Here is a 21,526-nt window from a genome sequence, read left to right as displayed (position 1 = left end):
ATGACTTGTGTCCTTATAAGGAAGAAGGGGAGAGGGATACAGGGAAGAAGATAGTGGTGTGATGACAGAAGCAGAGATTGATGTGATCTAGCTACAAGCCATGAGCACCGAGGCCTGCCGGCCTCCACCAGCAGCGAGGAAGAGGCAAGGGAGGATTCTGCCTTAGAGCAAATGGAGAAAGTTTGGCACTGCTGACACCTTGACTTCAGACCTGTCCAGAACTGTGAGAGAATATATTTCTGGTGTTTTAAACCACCACATTTGTGATCATTTGTTGTAGTCGCCCTAGGAAACCAATACAGTGGTAATGCACAGGAGTAGGTGGGGAATAAAGGACAAGAATGTGGCAAACCTGAGACTCTCTAAGGAGTGTATTAAACTGAACTCTCCCCAGCCCTTGAGTGCTGGCAGTGGGAACTGAAGGAGGGAAAGTGTGATGAGGTACTTTGAGAGATCTTTGGGACTGGGAGCTGCCAGGTAGTGGCAGCTGAGAGGCCAAGAGGGGCCCTTTGGCAGGGCCTGCTTGTTACATTTCCCAGCACCACGCTCCCTGTCCGGTCCCCTAACTTTCTGCTTCGTCACCTAATCTTCAGTGACCCTTCAGAGAATGGGTGTGCCTTTGCTTCATTTTTCATCTGGGAGACAGGGAGGATATAGTTGAAAAACAATGATCTTTAATATCTGGCAGACCAAGTTGAAATGCCATCTCTTCTAACTTGAGCTCATACATTTTAGAAATTCCATATAGTGTATTTCATCACATTGGTTGGGTCATTCTCAGCTACTTCTTTTTTCTTGTCTTTACAAAAGGATCTATTGGAAATTGGGGCTGGCCAGATGGGTATGATTTCAGTCAAATACCTGTACTGAAGTATGTAGCCCAGTAAACAGCTCACCTGACAGCTTTGCCGTGGTGAGGCTTAATTCCTGCCTCGGTAACTATGAGTTAACTCTCCACCAAAGGGGCAGCTCTTTTTTCTATATCTAGCCAGCCCACTTTGAATAACTTTACATTTTGTTATATTTTTTTGCATGGTTTTGGACACAGAGTCCAAGTCTTGGTCTGCACCTTTTATCTTAATGGGCAGATCTTGTTATAAAGCACCTTTTCTAATCCCTCTAAGCCTTAATTACCTTTAAGACTATAATTAACATTTAACTCCACTGCTGTCTCTCCACTGCTGTGAACCAAATTTTAGGAATGAGGCTTCATGGTCATTTCCTTGACCTTGGACTACGAAACAGCCTGCATTTTTTTGCTTTAGAAAACTGAATGAAAATTCAGACCTAGAGTTGGTTGGAGCAAGGATACTGAGTGAGGTCCACATGGTTGTATTCCGATATTGAGGTTTTGTGGGGAGACATCGCTGATGGGAATATGTGCTACAGATACACAAAGGGGGCACCCACAACCCCCCCACTCTACCCCATGTCAGACTCTGTGCAAGTGGGATCATGAACCACTGGCAAAGCTTCTTTTTAGAAGGCACAGAGGCAAACTTGGCTTGATTTAACATTCTCTCCACCCGTGCTTTTGGAACAAGGAAAGGTGAAACGTCTTTAATACTTTGTTTTTCAATTTTTCTCAATCTCCCACAGTCACCAGCACAGCAGGAAGTTGATCTAGAGTTCTTCAGCTCTGGAAATTTCATGATGTTACTTTAAAGAGAATCCAGACATCTGTTGGCTAAACACTCAAGATACCTGGTTTGGATTCTTTCCGGTGGTCTCACTGCTCTCTTTAGCTGATCTATAGAGAAGTATCCATTTATTCTGCAAAGCAGAGGCTTATTTTTTCCAGAGATAATGGTTTTGTAGTGGGTGTTATTAATATCCGTCCATATCCACGTGTATTCTGGCCAGACTTCCACTGCCGTGCTACTCAGCCTTTCCTGAGGGAACACCACAGCCTACGCAGCCTGTTGTCACCACTGGCTGGAAAGCGCCTGTGAACAAGCACGGTCTTGTTCTGCAGCTTCCTCTGCCCTCAGGCAGGGCAGCCCTGAGCATATGGGCTGCACTGATCATAAGTTCTGCAGGACTGAGCCGCCCCATGGCGACAGCTATATTCTGTTCATCTCTTGATGAACAGTAGCCTCCTTACCTCCCTGGTCTCACATTTCATTTCCTCTGGTGGTGTTTCCCAGGCATCACCTCCCTAATGAACCACTTTCTAGAGGAGCCCAAACCCACACAGACTTGCTCACCCGTGAGCCAGGCACTAAGTGAGGCCAGAAGGAGCCCAGCAAAGTGGTCAGGATCATGACCCCGGAGTCCAACCGCCCAGTTCAAAGGCACAGGGTCTCGGGGCTAGGAGATGTGTGACCTTGGGCAAGTCACGTAACACTCTTTGAGTCTTACTTTCCTCATTTGTAACTAAAGGAAGTAATGCCGATTTCCTAGGGTTGTTGTGAACAATAAACGAAATAGTATCTCTTGAAAAACACATCAAATAATGTCTTGTACACAGTAAGCTGCTAATATGATAACAATTACTGTTATTTTCTCAATCAGTGACACTTTTCACAGAGTGCTCTGATTCACAACTCTTGAGATTATTCTTAATGTCTCAGTCCCTTTAAGTCTCGTTACTGAGTCTGGCCAAGTCTATCTTCTCAGCATTTCTCGAATTCGTCCAGTTCTTTCCTAACCCTTTGCTGCTGCCTCATCTATAGTCCACCAATATTTCTTTTATTTTCTTAAACCTTAAACCTCAGAGAAGATTCCAACCTGGATTGGATCTGAACTGCAGGTGCAGCTTTCTAGCTGGTCTCTATCTGTAGGATTGTCCTCTTACCACGCATTCCCGATCTGGCAGCCAGGCTGATGGTTCTGAGAAGGGGATCTCCTCCTGCCTCTTCCATACTTACACCTGTTCACAGACTCCCAGTTGTCCACAGAGAAAATCCATACTTCTGCCTTTGATGTAAAGGCAGACCCTCCATGACTCTCTGTGGCCAGCCAGTCTAGTCTCTTCTCCATTTTTCCTTGTGCAGTACATCTAGTCATATGAGACTTCCTCTTACTACCCGCACACACCACATGGTTTCACATGTTTGTGACTTTGCTTATGCTGGTTGTGCTGCTGAAATACATTTTCCATCGTTCCTCATCTGGATATGATTTGTTTATCTTCTAAACTCAGTTCAGACTTTACCTCTTCCAGGAAGCCTTCCCTGGATGCCCAGGCTGGGTGTCATTAGGCCTTCCTTCTGCTCTGCAACACCTCATACATACCCTGGGATCACCACTAACCACACGAGAAGAGCACCATGTGTATGTTTATCTGGTTAGACAGCACAAGCTCATAAGGCAGAATCTGAGTCTGATTCTTCTCTGTATCTCCAGAATCTAGCATAGTACTTGGCAAATAATCTGTGTCTAATGTATTTTTGTTGACTGAACTGATATGCAAGAGGCAGAAAAGCTTTGCAGAGCAGGCAGTATACGGACAGGGCTTAAAAAATGGCTGCTAAAATGGGACTGGGCAAAGCCTCCCTGACCAGAGATGGTTTTGAGAGGGAAAAGGCCTTCATTCCAACCTGTCCTTGTTTCTGGATAGGCATTTGCTGCCACATCATCTTTCTCCTATGGTGCTGTGCTACATCCTCCATTACCTTTTATCAGAGAACTTTTAAATGTGATCTTGAGGTTTGCCTATCTCAAATGTATAGGCTGAGTGTTGGGAAAGGTGCACGTGCTTATGAACAGAGGCCCGTTGCCAGAACTCCAGGGCAGCTGTGAGGAGGTTTGCCAGGGGCTTTCAGACACTGATGGGCTGATGCTCTATGCCTTGGCTGATGAACTTAGTGGATGACTTACCTTTTCACAGCTCCTAGCTCTCAGGCTCAGTCACCAAAACTTGCTTCCTGACATCTCTAGAAGTTGATAGGTCTGTCCTGTGGAACTGCTGGATCAGTCCCCTTTTGGATCATTCGTGGCACAGCCCCACCGCCTCACTTCCTTCTTATTTTGAAAAATGCAAACCCTGTGGACATGTGTATGCCTTGTGCTATGCCTTACACAGAAGGTACTGGGTAAACGTTGAATACATAAGTACCGGTGAGCTCCAATACAAGTATATGTTCTCTCCTCCAGCAGCCTTACCAGCCACCCCAGCCCCTCAGGGCTGCAATTTGGTCCAGAGCAGTTTCTGGCTCACAGTGTCCTGTTGTTCTCTGTGCTGCAGACTGAGAGATGTTTGCTGTCGCCTTGTTGTCAGGCCCAGGAAGCCCTGTCTGGCTCTCGGAGGTCAGTGAAGCTCAGGGGCCCACAGTAGATAAACAGACTGCCTGTGGGCTGAGGCTTGCAGGAGAGTATTTGGATAGAAACTTGAGAAACCCAAATCAGGTTTGTCTCTCTGCCTGCTGAGCACACACTGTTTATTGCTCTGGCCTCGGTGTTTGGAAATGTCAGGCTCAGGCAGCCTTTTCACTTCTCTGGCTTCACCATGGGATTCAGAAACGTACTGTGCCCACAGAGGATGTTTTGGAAGGACCTTCCCGCTTCGCCTGTCTTTGCAGTTTTGGGATACCACAAGCCATTTGTTTTTCTCAGAACATTTCCGCAGAAGTCCTAGGGAGGGGAAGTTCCACAGCTGACAGGTGAGGATTCTGGAGCAGGCGCAGGTCAGATGTGTCCCAGGCACTGTGGCCGCAACTGGACTGGTGGTAGGTTGGTTCCTTGGAGGAAACAGGCTCAGTCTCTTTCAGATGTCATGTGACCTTTAGTCTTGGCCTCTCCCTCATCTTGGGCCTTTACCTGATTTTTCGATCCAGTTCAGACACTTGGGGTCTAGGTGTTGTGTTTCTCATTCATTTTTTCCAAAAAAAAAATGCTTATTGGGGGCCCATATATGTTAGGTGATGGGGAGATAAACCAAGTATGGTCCCTTCCCTTAGGAATTAATAGTCTAGTTTGGAAGAGAAACAGAAAGATGATGATGAAGTGCCCTAAGAGGGCTAGTATTAGATTCCTTGGGATCACAGAGGGGAGAGAGTGAGCAGCTCCCCTGTCAGGGGAGGGAGGTGACCTTGACCAAACCCTGAAATAAGAGTGGGAGTTCACCAAGTGGTCATGCAGTCTATCCATCTATCTTGGTGAGCATCTGGCCCATTATGGACACTTGCTGACAGCCGTTTCTCCACTCCCACCCCTTTCTAGACTCTAGTAACATTCAGCAACACTCAAGAGGTGGACACTTCTATTGTTCCTTCACCCACAACTCACAGCACGCACAGTCCACCAAATTGCTTTCTTTCTCTTGACTACTTAAACCTCAGAGAAGATTCCAACCTGGATCAGAGCTCAAGTTGGTCCTCAACTTTAAACAGACCAGATCTATCATCAGGGAAGACTGGGATATTAACCAGAAGCTGAAGGCTCAAAATTCTCTGATACAAAAACTGCATTTACTCCTCTTGACTTCCAAGGGTTCAGAATGGCAGCAAGGCTGGAGGTAAAGAGAGCCCGACATCTTTAAATCCTGTGCAGCACCATGGAACTGCTCTTTAAATACTGAAAAGCACACACTGAAAGATTAGAAGCCGTGGCTGCACACTGTCAGAAGGAGCTGGAGAAGCCAGCCTGGGCTGTAATTAACAGGACCTGTAATTGTGGCATAAATAAGAGCCCAGGCACTGACAACTATTGTTATTGAAATGTCATGTTTTGAATGCAAAAATACAGTTAAAATGCAGGGAAGCTGGGTGATATTAATGTATGCAAATATGCTTTAATTAAAGCTCAGCAACTACTGGCTTAAAGCACAGGACTTGATTTAAATACTTAAGCAAATATTATAATGGCTCATATGGCAGACGACATAAATGGTAAATGACACTGCAAACACCACCAGGAAAAATCTACCCCCAGACCTTCCTGAGTGTATGATGCTGACTGAAGAAACCAGAAGTTCCCAGAGAAGGGATTTTCCAAATGGATCTCTAGGTATTTGGGGTTTGTAGGAACCTGGTCCCTGGGCATCAAGACCTCCAGAGGGCATGCTCAGGAGGGCATAAAGGTATGAATAGAGCAATTACTACATTTTCCTAACTTGATGTGTTGACCAGCTGCCTCCCTCATCAGACCTTCAGCCTCCTGAGGGGAGCAGTCATGTTAATTCTCCTCACTGATTCATCTCTGTATTCCTGGCCCCTGGTACTGTGCCCTGCACATGGTTAGTGCCAAGTATATTTGTTGATACGAACTTGTCTGTATTTTTATCCCAGGAACAACATTCACTGAGTAATCTGACACGTGCTGATGGATCGCAGGGTTCATACCCTCTCTGGCACATTGGAACACTGGTTTTTTTTTTTTTTAACTGTGCAGTCAGTCTGTATGTCTCTGTCTCTGTTCTGGCTGGAATCCCAGAAGCGTACTTTCTGAGCAAGGAGAATGAATCAGTGTTGTACCTTCCAGTGGAGAATGTGTGCTTGTGAGCAATGCCTTAATTATATAAATCAGTAAGTGCAGATGTTAAGAGGTCTGGGTCCTTGCTATGAAATTCAATATTGTGAAATCCAAATGGGCTAATGGGAATGAAAACATATAGTTTCTAATGAGCAGGAATCACTTCAATGATGATCAAAGGAGTTCAGAAAATAAATGTTTAGAGGTGATGGAAGTTATATAAATAGTATCTCAATATATAAAATTGACCAATTTGTAATGCTGAGGATATTATAAATATGTAGTGATGCTATAAAATAAAAACTGTATGAGGTAATTTTGCACGAGATTCAGGGTGGAAAAAGAGAAACCATGCATTTGGGGGAAGATACATCCTTAATCTTTTGTGATCATATCTTCCCCTTAGTGTTTGTCTCAAAGACAGAAGAATATAGGGCTAAATGAATAGTGGCCAGGAACACTGTTAATGGATTTGGTAACTGCTAATGGTCACTGTTAATGATCATTAACAGCCAATAAATATCACTTATTGAGTACTGCTATATGTTAGGCATTTTATCTGCACCATCTCATTTTATCTTCAAACAGCGCTTCATGGTAAATAGTATTATTTCCCTGTAACTGACAAAAAAAATTGTGGATCAGAAAGATTAAGTACCTTCCCAAGATCTTTTAGCTAGAAAGCGGTATGGGTAAGCTTTGTTATCTGACAATCTCTTTCTTTCTGTTCGTGTGTTTAGGCCATTTACAGTTAAGATAATTATTGATCTTGTTGAACATAGGTCTACTGTTTTATTGTTTGTTTTCTGTTTGGTGCTTCTATTTTTTGTTCCTTTGTTTCCCCTTCCTTCTTTTTTTAAAGATTATTAGAATATTTTTTAGCATTTCATTTTCTTTTATCTATCTTTTTTTGTCTATTTCTCTTTGTATCACTTTTTTTAGTGGTTGCTTTGGGTGTTAAAATATACATATCTAACTCTTCATAGTCTATGTAGAGTTAGTATTTTACCCCTTCAAGTAAAATGTACAAATGTTAGAACCATATAGGTCCCTTTATGCTCTCCTTTATGTTTTCATATGTATCACCTCTGCATACATTGAAAACACCACCAAACGATATTATAATTCCTGCCTTCAACAAGCACAAGGATCATAAAAGCCTTAAAAGGAGAAAATAGTCTTTTATATTTATCTATATATTTACCATTTCTGTTGCTCTTTCTTCTTTCCTGAAGATCCAAGTTTCTCTATGGTATTATTTCCCTTCAGAACTTCCATTAGTATTTCTTTTATAGCATGTCTGCCAGCTATGAATTCTCTTAGTTTTCCTTCATCTGAGAATATCTTTATTTGATCTTCATTTCTAAAGAATACTTTTGCTGGATATAGAATTTTAAGATAGCAGTTCTTTTCTTTCAACACTTTAAAAATGTCCCATTGTCTTTTGGCTTCCATGGTTTCTCATAAGAAATCCATGATGTTTCAAATCATTGTTTCCATATATATAATGTGTTGTTTTTCTCTAGTTACTTTCAGTATTTTTTTTTATCTTTGGCTTTTAGCAGTTTGATTATCATATGTCTGAATATGATTTTCTTTGAGTTTATTCTATTTAGGACTTGCAGAGCTTCTTGAATCTGTGAATTTATATCTTTCATCAAATTTGGGGATTTTTCAGTCATTATTTCTTCAAACAATCTTTCTCCATTCCTCATGAGACTCCAACAACCTTTTGATATTGTCCCACAAGTCCCCAAGGCTCTATTCAAGTTTTATAAAAAAGTATTTCTCTCTGTTCCTCAGATGGAAAATTTCTATTAATCTATCTTCAAATTGGAAAAAGTTGATCCCAATCCTCATGGATAACTTTAAGGGGTTCAAGACTTTGGTGGAGGATGTAACTGAGAATATGGTGGAAATAGCAAGAGATCCTGAATTAGAAGCAGGGCCTGAAGATGTGACTGAATTGCTGCAATCTTATGATAAAACTTGAATTGATGAGGAGTTGCTTATGAATGAGCAAACAATTGATTTCTTGAAATGGAAACTATTCATGGTGAAGAGGCTGAGAGCATTGATGAAATGACAACAAAGGATTCCGTAAACTTAGTTGATAAGGTAGTGACAGAGTTTGAGAGGGTTAACTCAAATGTTGAAAGAAATTCACATGCTACAGAAAAATCTTTCATGAAAGGAAGAGTTAATTGAGGCAGCAAACTTCACTGCTGTCTTATTTTAAGAAATTGCATAGCCACCCCAACCTTCAGCTACCAGCATACTGATCAGCCCAGTGAATAGCCATCAACCATGAGGCAAGACCATCCACCAGCAAAAAATTATGACTTGATGAAGGCTCAGATTTTGGTTAGCATTTTTAAGCAATAAAATATTTTTAAATTAAGCTATGTACATTGGTTCTTTAGAGACATAATGCTTTGCACACCTATAGCATAAACATAACTTTTAGATGCACTAAAAAGGAAACCAAAAAATTTTTGACTCACTTTATTGTAATATTTGCTTTGTTGTGATGTTCTAGAACGGAATCTGCAATATCTCCGAGGTATGCCTATAATTTTGTATTACATCCTGGATATTATATGTGCTATATTGTATAGTCTCTGCATTCCGTTATAATCCTCTAGTGAATGTTGAGTTGGTTTTTATTTTGATTTATTTTAGTCTCAACCAGTTAGGTTCAGATTGAAAGTTTTGTTCTGGCTTCTGTGGTTCAAATCTCATTTCAGTTCTGAAAGGCTTTGTCCTGCAACTTCGGGTCTTCTGTCCTATGAATGCCTGGGACTTGTGTGGGTCCATACACAGAATTAGAACATTTTCTTCTCCAGCCCCCTCCTCTAATATTTCTCTCACACTTCCAAGCCTACAAGGTCTCCTTTCACCAGTTGTTCTGGACAGAAAAATGGTGTTTCTATCAGAATTGCAGCTGCCCGTTTCATGGCTGCTCCTGGCCTGGGGGTCATGCTCAGAACAATGTAGTGAGAGAAAAGAGAAAAAACACAAGGAACTTACCTACATATGGCTTGCTTCTTCAAAGTATTAAAGCCCCTCTACAATCTACTTGCTATGTTTTACTTTCAGAGTCCTCGAACAGTTGTTTTTGCTTTTGGTCCAGAGTTTGTAGTTGTAATCGACTGGATAGTTAGGCTGTACTGGGCTTACTCTTTTGTGGAATGTCTTTACTGTAAAGGTAGGGTTTGAGTTTAAGGTTGTTCCACCATAAAAGTGCTGTTTTTCCGATGTATCACATTATCTCTGATTCTTGAATACATGACTACCAGATTGACCAGAAAATTATCCATGAAGCTTCATATGCTTTCTCCACCTTTGCCCATGGCATATCTAATCCAAAGAAGGAGATAGAACTAGCAGAAGCCAGCAGTAATCTCTGCAATAAAACAAATGTATTGATGATGATTTGTTCACTTACTCAACAGTTGGATTTTCCTATGGATGTAGTCTCCTTCCACTGACTCCAAGCTGCACAAAAGTATCCTGAGAATTCTTGATTTGTTTGTGCATTATAGCTATGGCCAGAGGCTGGGAGGGCCTGAGTAAAAAGAAAGAAAAAGTAGGGAGTGGAGCAAATGCAGAGCCAAGTGCAAACAAAACCTTCCTTTTACATCTCATTCAATGAAAGGAGTACAAGCAATGCAAACAAGTGAAGTAAATTTACCCAAAGGAAATGGATTTAATTACAGAATAATCCTGCCAAAAGGTTCTGAAAAATAATTAATACCAGTACACTGAGCTTCAAACCCACAAAAAATTAGGCCTATGGAAGACGGAAGCGTGAAAGAGAAAGACGAGAGAGAGTCCTGCATATTTATCATTTGCAGTTTCAGGGGCAATGCTCCATTATGTATGTAAGTGTGTATTTTTGTGTGCATGTTTTTGGTTTTTCTTCTTAAAATTCTACACAGAATAGTTCTGAAATGCACATATTACTGTTTCAATTAGCAAAGATTACTATTTATTTTTCTTTCTTCCTAAGCACTGAGGCAGTAATTACGCCTGCGATTAGAGAGTTTTGCAGGTTGCTTTCTCATTTGCAGGCACTCCCTGAACAAAATACAATAATAAACCATAATGAAATAAAGTTGGTTCGTTGGAGAAGACTGGCCTCTCCAAACAGACAGGCCATTAAAGGTGGATTGTGGCAGAGGATCAGCAAGCAACCATCATAAATGTATCATCAGGCAAATTAGCAAAGCATTTACTACTCAATGGTGGGAGAAAGTCCTTTCCAATAACTTTCCCTAATGTCATCATAATTGGAGAAATATCTGGCACTGCACAGCTGTGCAACTCATTATCTGAACGGGCACTCAGTTCTGCTAGTCTGGACCTGGTGCTTTCTGCAGAAAGGCTTTCCATGAGGTTAAGAGGCACTGATTAGATGTGAACACCCCAGTAGCTGTGCATTCTTTACTCCCTTGGCTCTCTCCCTTGGAACTACTAGAGTTTGTAGTAGAAACTTGGCAAGAGGTACACTTAAGAGTATCTCCCCCAGGGCTGGATTTATAGATTTTTCAGAAGCCACATAGTTGTTCTATGAGAACTGGATAACATGGGGGAATATTTCCAACACTACAGCTTAGCCTTCAGGAGTGAGGTCCAGGGCACACTTTACCCTGCCAATAATGATAATCGTCATCCGTCTTTTCAGTTTACAAAGCTCCTCCACAGGCATCAACTCATTTGCTCTTCACGGCAACTTTTGGGGGTAGATTATTATTAATTCTCATTTTACAGCCCGATAAACTGAAGCTCCCCAAGGAATAAGAAACTTGCCCCAGGTAAAACAGTACATTAAATGGCAGAGTCCAAGATTTTAACTCCACCCTTCCCTTAGTTGACAGCACACCTCTTGGAGTTGTCCCATCCATTGCTCAGCTTGACAACTTGTGTGGATTGTGTCTCCTCCACAGATTTCAAGCTCTAACCAGCCAGAGATTTAATTTAACACTTCTCTCCTGCCCCATAGCCCAGCACCTACCTTGGCCCTTGGATTTGCATTTAGGGCTACCAGCATCTAGGAAGTGATTGGTTCATAGTAGGTGCTCAATATTTGAGGAATGAATGAATAAACATTTAAAAGCAGTCTTGGGGCACAAGTATGAAGCAAGAAGTATAGGTTGAGGTAGGTAGGGAAAGTGAGATTCAAGATCAGTGCTAGCAAGGGGTCCTATGACAGGGACAGAAAGAACCTTTGGGAGGAAGATTCAAGGTATGGGAAGAGTCCAAGCTTCAGGTTCTTTACAGGGCAGGACTGGGAAAATTGAGCAAAGATTAAAGAAAAGGGTTCCTGAGATATCATCACTTCCTTCAATACATTCTAGTCTCATTGAGGATGCAGTTTTCATAGGACTGAAGAGCAGTACACTGTGTATATAAAGGCTGTTCCATGTGCCTACTCCATATTCCATAGTGTCTGAAAAGAGGAGGCATGTGGAGATGTTAGGGAGAAAAAGCTTCAGGGAGGCAATGTGATTGATGGCTCCATGATGGGGAGGAGATTTGGAAAGGGGGAGCAATCACATTTTACTGGTCATTTGCCTTGAGCCAAGTACCTCAGTGCTTTACACAAACTATTCCATCCACCCATATAATGGCTTTGTGAGATGGATGCTTTCTGACTCTCATCTCCATTTTCAGATGGGGAAACAGAGGCACAAAGAAAACTACCCAAAACCACAAGGCTGGGAGGTGGCAGTAGGTACACCGGCTGCAGACTCGGACTCATAATCCTGCAGTATGCTTCTAGTGTAGGATTCTTGATCTTGGCTGCACATTTGAAATCCCCAGAGATGCTTTTTCAAAAAACCAAGTCCATGCCTCAGTTATAGAGATTGACTTAAATGTTCTAGGGTGGGGCCACAAATGGGTATTTTAATAAAGCACTTTGGGTATTTCAAACATGAATCCAGGGCTGAGAATCACTGCTTGTCGTGCTAGAAGCATCAGTTGTGAGGGAGATAGTGGCAGGTAAGTCAGGTGTGCCGGGTAAAGGCAGACATTAGGAACATGTGAATGTCAGCACAAGGAGGAGAAAGAAGAAAGGGAATTTACTACATTAGGTAGATTTATTGGGTGATGGCTATAGGCCATGCACAACACACAGATTATTTCATTTAATCCTTCCATCAACCCTATGAAGTATTATTATTCTAATTTTACAAATAAGGAGACTTTGGAGGTGAAGCTGCTTGACCTATTCTGCAAGTAGCAGAACTAGGATTTAGTTTTGCTAAAGAAATTTGTTTGACTATAGCCTGTGTTTTGCATACCATCCAATAATGGGTAACACAATTGTAGGTTTGTGCTGGGTAGTATGTATTACAACTTACTACATCAGGACAAGCTATATCGAGCTGCAGTAATAAACAGCCTCCAACTATCAGGGTCTAAAACTTTGAAGGTTAATGTTTTTCTGCATAGCCATGTGGGTTAGCAAAGGTTTCTGCTCATCATAGTCACTCAGGGACCCAGGTTAATCTCAAAACTTGCTGGTCATTGTGCCAGAGGGAAAGAGCTCTGGAAATTCTCACCTCAGCAAGGAAATGCTCAAGCCCAGAAGTGGCATCCATCACTTCTGCTCACATTTTACTGAACAGAACTAGTTGCAGTCCTACCACGCACTTCAGGAGGGAGAGTCAGAAGTATCTGATAAACAGTTCCAATGACTACCACTGGGCAGTAAGGAGAAAGTGGAATTTTAGGAAACTGGCCTGGAGGTGGTGTGCAAGATGGATATAAGGAGTGCGAGTGGAGACCAGCAGACCAGTTAAGTGATTACTTATGTCATCTGGGGGGAAGAGGTGACATGGCCTTACGTTATGGTGTCAATAGCAAGCACAGAGGGGAAAGGGCGACTCCACTAGAGCTGACATAGGATTTGGTGATTGCTTCGGTTTGCTAAAGCTGCTGGAATGCAGTATACCAGAAATGGATTGACTTTTATAAAGGGGCTTTATGAGGTTACAAATCTACAGTTGTAAGGCCATGAACATATCCAAATTAAGATATCGGGAGGAAGATACCTTGTTAGAGGAAAGGCAGCTGGAATCTGGGGTTCTTCTGTCACATGGGTAGACACATGGTGATGTCTGTTCCTTCTTTCCTGGGCCACAAGTGAAGAAACAGTCATTTAATGAAAACTATTCATTAAATGTGCCAGGTACTATTCTAAGGACTGAAGCTGCAGCAGTGTATGACAAAGTCCTTGTACTGGTGGTGCTTACACAGTAGCAGAGGGAGGCAGACAACAAATATGTGAATTTGTCTAAAAATTTTTAAGTACTATGGAGAAAAATCAAGCAAAGGAAGGGGATTAGGAAGTGATGGTAGTCGTGTGTGTGTGAGTGTGCAAGGGATAGTGTAAGAATTGTGTGTGTATTTGAGAGTATGTGAGTGAGAGTATGTGTGTGCACATGTGTGTGAGAGGGTGTGGATGTGAAATAATGCATATTAAGAGTGAGTACATGAGTATGTGAACATGCGTGTAGTACATGTTTGAATGCATATGTGAGTATGTGTGTGTATGTTGTGTGTGCATGTGAATGCCCGTGTGTGCGTGGGGGGGGGCATTTTCCAATGCCAAAAACATAAAATTCCTTTTAGAGAATTCCCTTCACTCTTTTATGAGTGAAAGTCTAGAGATAGTCTTATGTTTCGTCTCTGGTGTTTCCAGAAGCAAGTACATACACTGCCTGATTGCTCAAGGTGAACTGCAAATCCCAAACCAGCCTGGGGAGCAAGTCAGGACACCTTAGGCAGCCCCTGTAGGGCACATGCACATCAGACAAATCCGGCAGCCTTCTGCCCCGCCTCCTCCCTTGTCTTCTCCCACCCTGCTCCTGCTTGTGAGGAGACAGCAAGCCACTGGGTCTGATGGGATGGCTGTCTCTATGCTGTCTCTCTGAGCCTTGTCAGGCTGTCAGGGTGATTCACGTGCAGGGAAAAAAAATGACAACGGAACTGCCAGTATTCCAAATGGCCTAACATTCGCAGAAGCCCTCGCTGCAGGACCTGCCCACCAGTTGCCACTTCAACCTCAAATGAAAACCAAATAAATAAGCCAAAGCCCACGTTTGTTGGCCTCTCGGAGAAGGCCATTTCCCCATAGAGCTAATGCTCTTCCCACAGGCCTCCGAATCTCTATATTTTATTTTTCTAAAACCGCGTCACCACCAGAACTAGGCCATGCATCTTCCCTTGGAGCCGAACAAAAGCAGCAGCCTTCTCTGCCTGTGCTTATCATTCTCCGGGGCTGATGGCAAGGTCCACTGCTCAAAACAGTTCATATTTTTTCTGACAAAGCAGTGATTGTGTTTGGAATTCCAAATGCAAAGGATGTCGGGTTCTACATTTTAGAGGGAAATTCGGGAGAGCAGCCAGGTCATTCATCCTCCAGATTCTGTGCTTATGATAATGGAGTTGGGGTGGGGGCTGGGGGGGAGGAGGCAGAGGAAAAGGGAAACGTCCTGGGATAAAATCCAGCAAAGGAAAAAGCTAAATGCATTTTTGTCCATTGCCAAGAACAGTAAATAAGACTCAGGAGACTCAAGATCTTCCCACCTCTGCTATGAAAGATCTGAGTGACATTAGACAAGTTTTGTATGTTGTCTTTCTTTCTCCATTTCCTTTATCTAGTTAAAGGTGGTTTGATATGTATCTTGGATGTGAGGTTCAAATGTTATAATAGATGTAAAAGTTCTTTCGGTGGATTAGGGGAAAAGTGCTTTAGGCTTCATTATTATTAGCTCCGTTGAGTCTTCCCACTTGAGCATTAGGTGTCTGCGTCTCCCAGGTTTAATTCCAAGGAAAATCTTTGGATTAGATGAGCAAATTTTTTGCAGGTGGAGATTATAACTTACATACAATCATAGAGTAATTGGAGCCAAGAGGCCTTAGAGGTCAGCTGGTTCTGCTTCCCACCCACATGCAAAATCCCTCTTACAAAATTCTGTGTTCCCACAGCAGTTTGTATAAGGCCTGCAGTCATTTGTCTGGGGGCACCTCGGATCCAGGGGCTAGGCATTTCACCCCTTTTAAGTCCAGAGTTCCCTAGAACAATTTGAGAACATGTTGCTGGTCCTCAGTAGATATTTTGTTGAATAAGTAAGTAAATTTATGAATGCCCCTGGCACAGGTTCCTCTGGACTGCTGCTTGGTGTGGCAGTTCATTTTATTCTATGGCCCATATAATTAAAAAATTCTTCCATGCCAGAGCAGAAATCAGCTTCCTCAATTTCTACCACCCTTTGGTGCTACCTTCTGGGGTGCTATGGGATAAGGCCACTTCCTCTTGCCAAGGAAAGCTCTTTAAAACCTGTCTTTTCCTCAGATTCTTCCCTGCTTCCTAAATAGCTCTTCATTTTAATCTCTTTTCTTAACAGATTACAATTTGTAAATATCCTTCTTAAAATGTGATGCTCAGAAAAATCCAAATATGATCTCATTGGCACAATATTCAGAGGGACAACAGATACTAAAATTTATTCTTACCAAGTGCCAAGCACCTCGATGAGCACTTTATGTCTATTTCATTTAATCCACAGGACAACCCTGCAAGTGAAATGATTATCCTGGTTTTATTTATGAGGATACTAAGGTTTAAGAAGTTAATTCAACTTTGGAAGTTGTCTTAATTTGTCGTCTCATTTATAGGAAGTGGAAGAGGTGGAGCTTGCTTGATCTCAGATCTATCTAGAATCTTCCCTCCCTTTCCTCCCTTCATCAGCTACTTGTTAAATATCTACTATGTGCCAGCCTCTGTGCTAGGCTCTGGGGATGCAGAGATTCCAATGCTGGTTCCCTCCAAGAATGTACTTCTTGCCTGGGGAAAATCTGCATTAACAGCATTTTGCCAACACCATTAATCTAGTACTTCTCACATTCTAATGTGTGTGTTTGTGCATTTTCCCCACCATGATTGAGGGCTCCTAGTGTTCATTTGGTTCCCACCTCACCCTCAGCATTAGATTAGGTGTCTAATACCTGGCATAAGGTGGATGGATGCTAAATAAATATTTATTGAATGCATGAAGTGTTTATTTGCTGAATTAGGTTATGCCTCCTACGTTTATATAGAGCTTCAGGAAGGAAAATCAGGCAGAAATGAGAGAAGAAGAAGATGCCTTTCTAGCTGGCCAGACAATAAAATTGTCGGTGGTCATTTGTGGGGTGACAGAGGGCCTGAATCAAACTTATGTCCAGTGGGACTTTGACTTCCTCTAATTTGGAAATGTAATTCCTATGAAATACATTAGCCTCTAAGATTTTATTAGCTCTGTGGGAGGTTGTATCATCCTTCTGATTCATATTGAGCTTGCAGTCTTTCTAAAATCCCAGGCGTTTTCTATATAAACTGTTGTCGGGGCAGATGACTTGATAACCTGCTCTGCTTCAGAACCTGAACTTGGGGCTTTGTGATTGTTCTTGTTAAATGTAATCAGGCTCGCCTTTTAGCCTACGACTCTGAATGAGTTCCGTGCTTGCTGTTTTAGTTAACCCTCCCAGCATGGGTCACCTGCAAACTTGATTAGCAGACCTTCCGATTTTTCTCATTCAAGTAATTGATAAAATTGTTGGGCTGGGGAGGACCAAGGACAGAGTCCTGAGGCACAATGCCAGAGCCAGGCCTCCAGGGTGATGTTACTCAGCACTTCCCAACTAGCATCCTAAATAATGAAGGTTTGCCTAACCATGTTGTCTTAGTGCCCATGTTTCAGCATGACAATAAGAGGATTGTAGGAGATATTGCCAAATGTGTTGGTTTAAAATGGAGTGCGAACCTATTGTAAGTACGGCCTTTTGATTAAGTTACTTCAGTTAAGGTGTGGCTTACTTCGAGCAGGATGGATCTTCATCCTATTACCAGAGTCCTTTATAAGTGGAATGGAATTCGGGCAGAGAGAGAGGAAGCCAGAGGGAACATCTAGAACCTCAACATCAGTGGAACTTGGAAGAGAAGGGAGAGACCAGGAGATGCCACCATGTGCGTTGCCATGTGACAAGCTAAGGACCAGAGATCCCCAGCAGCCAGCCCCAGCACGTCCCAGTCTTCAGGAAGACTGCATTTCTTTGATGATGCCTTGATTGGGACTTTTCCCCTAATCTCAAAACCATAAGTGAATAAATTCCTATTGTTTAAACCAACCCATTGCAAGGTACTTGCTTGAGCAGCTAAGGAAACTAAAACACCAAATATCTTAACAAAATCTCCAGACTTCCTCTAGTTGTTCAATTCAGTGAGCCGGTAGGAAAAGGAAATGTGTTCATTTAATTTGGATATTGTTCTAGTTTGCTAGCTGCTGGAATGCAATTTACTAGAAATGGAATGGCTTTTAAATGGGGGAATTTAATGAGTTGCTAGTTTATAGTTCTAAGGCTGAGAAAATGTCCCAATTAAAACAAGTCTATAGAAATGTCCAACCTAAGGCATCCAGGGAAAGATACCTTGGTTCAAGAAGGCCAATGAAGTTCAGGGTCTCTCTCTCAAGTGAAAAGGCGAACAGGGCCAAAGTTTCTCTCACATCTGGAAAGGCATGTGGTGAACATGACGTCATCTGCTAGCTTTCTCTCCTGGCTTCCTTTCATGAAGCTCCCCGGGAGGCATTTTCTTTCTTCATCTCCAAAGATCGCTGGCTGGTAGACTTTCTGCTTCTCATGGCTATGTCATTCTCTGCCCTCTCAGAAATCTCTCGCATTCCCCAAAATATTTCCTCTTTTATAGGATTCCAGTAAACTAATCAAGACCCACCCAAACGGGTGGAGACACATCTCCATCTAATCCAGCTTAACAGCTGCTCTTGATTAAATTATGTCTCCAGGAAAATGACCTAATTACTGTTTCAAACATATAGTACTGAATAGGGATTAGAAGAAACAGCTGCCTTTACAGAATGGGATTAAGATTAAAACGTGGCTTTTCTAGGGTACATATATCTTTTCAGACCAGCACAGATATTTTGAATTGGACTATGGAGAATGGAATCACTCCTTTATTTTATAAGGATTCAGGAGCCATCTTAGTGATCTAATTTGCACTTTGCTGGGATTCAACATTGTCCTTTCATTCCTGGAGTCCCTGGAGTATTCTGTTTCAGTTACTGACCCATTTGACAACATGAAGAAACCAAGGGCCCTACATACTTTCAGGAACTACAGGCAAAAAAGTTGATTGAGTTCATCTAGGAGAATAATCTTTAAATTGGAAATGATAAAGCAAATACTTTAAAATGAGAGTGAAGCTTCAGACAGTAGTACCTCATTGCTTGAGAATTTACATCTGTGGCCCAAGCATTGCTATTGATATACTGTAAGAGATCTTGGAGAATGAATCAAAACACCAGCTCTGAACACTAGTGCTGCTTTTTCCCTAGTCTGCATGCTCCAAATGTAGCTAAACACAAGTAGCAGCAGCAGCAGTAACATTAACTACACTGTTTTGCACAACCTCCCTCTCCTTTTTGTTAAAGTCTGGGGTTCAGATGAAGCCCTCTTTTATACTAACCTGCAATTAGGGCATGCAGTACCATTGGATTATTTGTTCCCCACTCATTGGGAAGAGTATATTTCCTTACTCTTTATATGTTGAGCTTGGTCTTGTGCCTTGCTTTGCTCACAAGATGGAGTACACCACCTTGTGCCTTAACTTTGGGCTTGGCCATCTGATTGCTTTGGCTAGTGGAATATTAGCAGATATGATAGAGCAGAAGGTTACATAGTTGGACTTGAACGTATCTCCCCTACCATGGCCATGAGAAGAGCATGCCTGGGGTAACCAGTGGGCCCATGGAGCACAACCCTTAGAGAATGCATAGACCTGCAGCCTGACTCAGAGCTGCCAGCCGAGGTGAACTGTTGTCCACCATTCAGGTTTTATGGCTATTTGTTGTAGTGCTTTAAAGTTGCAATACAGGGCATGCCTTTTGCAATGCAGGTCACACTTTTTGCATCCAGGGGACTGTGTCACAGCACTGAGTGCTTATTGGGTGCAGAATAAAAATCTGTTCAACTGAGCTGAATGGAATTGAAAATGTGTCTGCTGACTCTGTGGCAGCTTCAGAGCAAGGATCTTACCGAAGGTCCTGGACTTGTAACATAATCTTTTCAAGCGCCCATCCACAGCTCTGAATCTCTGTTCTTCTGAGGTAGTTAAATATTTACATACACACATGCCCACACATATCTATTAACTGTCCATCAGGCCCTGGCCTATTGCTTCCTTTGCCTGGAAGGGCTGAGCTATTTTGAAACAAAGCCAATTAAGACCTACAAGTCCCTGAGGCTGAAGGAAGACCCAGCAGGCATCGACCCTTAAAATGTACAATGCAGGAACTCAGCTGACATATGTGAGCATGGTCTGGACTCATGATTTGGAGAGCAGTGCTGGTGTCTCATTTTTAGTACGGTTTTCTGCTTGAAGGCATTTGAGTACTACTGATGGTGATTTGGTTGGGATGATAGGGATGCTCAGGTCACCCTGTGCATGGTGACACTTGCCAGCTCTGTTGGTGTGAGAAGAGTTTTGGTCAGTAATACTTTTTCTACCACTACTACCACTACCACCACCTCACATCTACGAACCACTTACTACACACCAAGCCCTTTCTGTGCATCATCTCATTCAACCCTCACAAAAACCCTCTGAATTAGGCATGATTACTGTCTCTATTTTATAGATGAGGAAATTGAGTCCAGAAATGTTAAATGATGTGCCCAAAGTCAACCAGTAAGTACACGAAAGAGCTGGAGCTTGAATATAATTTGGAGTAGGTAGACAAAGACAAGTGATGCACAATCTGTGCCCCCAGGGAACTTACCTTTTACTCGACAGATTAACTCATAAGTATATTACAACAGAAGGATATTTTTTAAACTTATAATTATTGATCTGGGGGGTGGGGCATGGGGAGAAAGGGTGCATCCTGGTAACTGAAGCTGGTTTGCTGAGCTGTGATGGGAGAGCGCTTGCAAGGTTCAGGCAGACATTGAGGTCGTATTCTGGATTGAATTTGTGTCCTTCAAAAATATGTGTTCAAGTCCTAACCCTCGGTCCTATGGGGGGTTCTAAATAGTCTCACCCTATTTGGAAACAGGGTCTTTGAAGATGTTATTAGTTAAAAGGTCAAACTGGATTAGGATGGAGCTAATCTCTCTGAGTGGTATCCTTATAAGAAGGGGAAATTGGGACATACTCACGCGCACACCATCAGACAGGCAGAGAAGACAGCCCTGAGATGGAAGAAGAGATTGAGTTCTGCCACAGGCCAAAGAATGCCATGGATTACTGACAAGCCATTGCCAGGACCTCACAGACTTCAGTGAAGCCTGGTCCTGCTGACACCTGGCTTCTGGGCTTCTGGCTCCTGGCACTGTGAGAGAATACATTCCTGTTGTTTTAAGTCACCTAGTTTATGGTGCTTTGTTACACCAGCCCTAGGAAACAAGACAGATGGGCTTGGACCATGAGATGGGTGCAGGAGTGAGGAATCCAGGAGGAAGAAGGGTATAGCAGGAGCTGGGGGCTGCTACTGCAAGGGGTTTTGTCAAGAGAAGAGGACCTGTTTGTATTCCTAATGGAAGCAGACCTGGGGGAGAAAACAAATGCGTCAGGTGGATTAGTGAGGGTGTGGTCTACAGTAAGTGAGATGCAAAGTTCTCCATCTTCTTCCCTATGAGATTTTCCGTAAAATCTACAAAAAAGTCACAAAATGTTGAATCTGAACTATTATAAAAACCAGTGAAGCAGCTGAGTTCATGCCCAAGTGTAATGCTAAGAGGGAATCAGAGCAGAGCTGCTATGAGCACCTTGGTGTCTCTGGTCTATGCAGCAAACAATGCACCTCCTGGGCTGAGTCAACAAGGGGAGGGCTTGGCCAGCGAATGGCAGACCTTTATGGGAAGAAAAAGGTTCCCTTCCTGTAGGATGGTGCAATACCAGGCTAGGAAGCTTGGCTTGGCAAGCAGAGTGAAGGCTGGACTTCCACTCCCACTTGTCCTTTTAGCCTGGTGTCTTTGGGCAGTTGCAAACAACAGTATGATCTGCAAGAGCCCAGACATTCCTCTGGCACAAATAAGGGAG

Source organism: Tamandua tetradactyla, chromosome 8, assembly GCF_023851605.1.
Source record: "Tamandua tetradactyla isolate mTamTet1 chromosome 8, mTamTet1.pri, whole genome shotgun sequence".
NCBI lineage: Eukaryota > Metazoa > Chordata > Mammalia > Pilosa > Myrmecophagidae > Tamandua > Tamandua tetradactyla.
The sequence above is the reverse complement of the archived record's forward strand: the minus strand, read 5'-3'. Positions refer to the sequence as shown.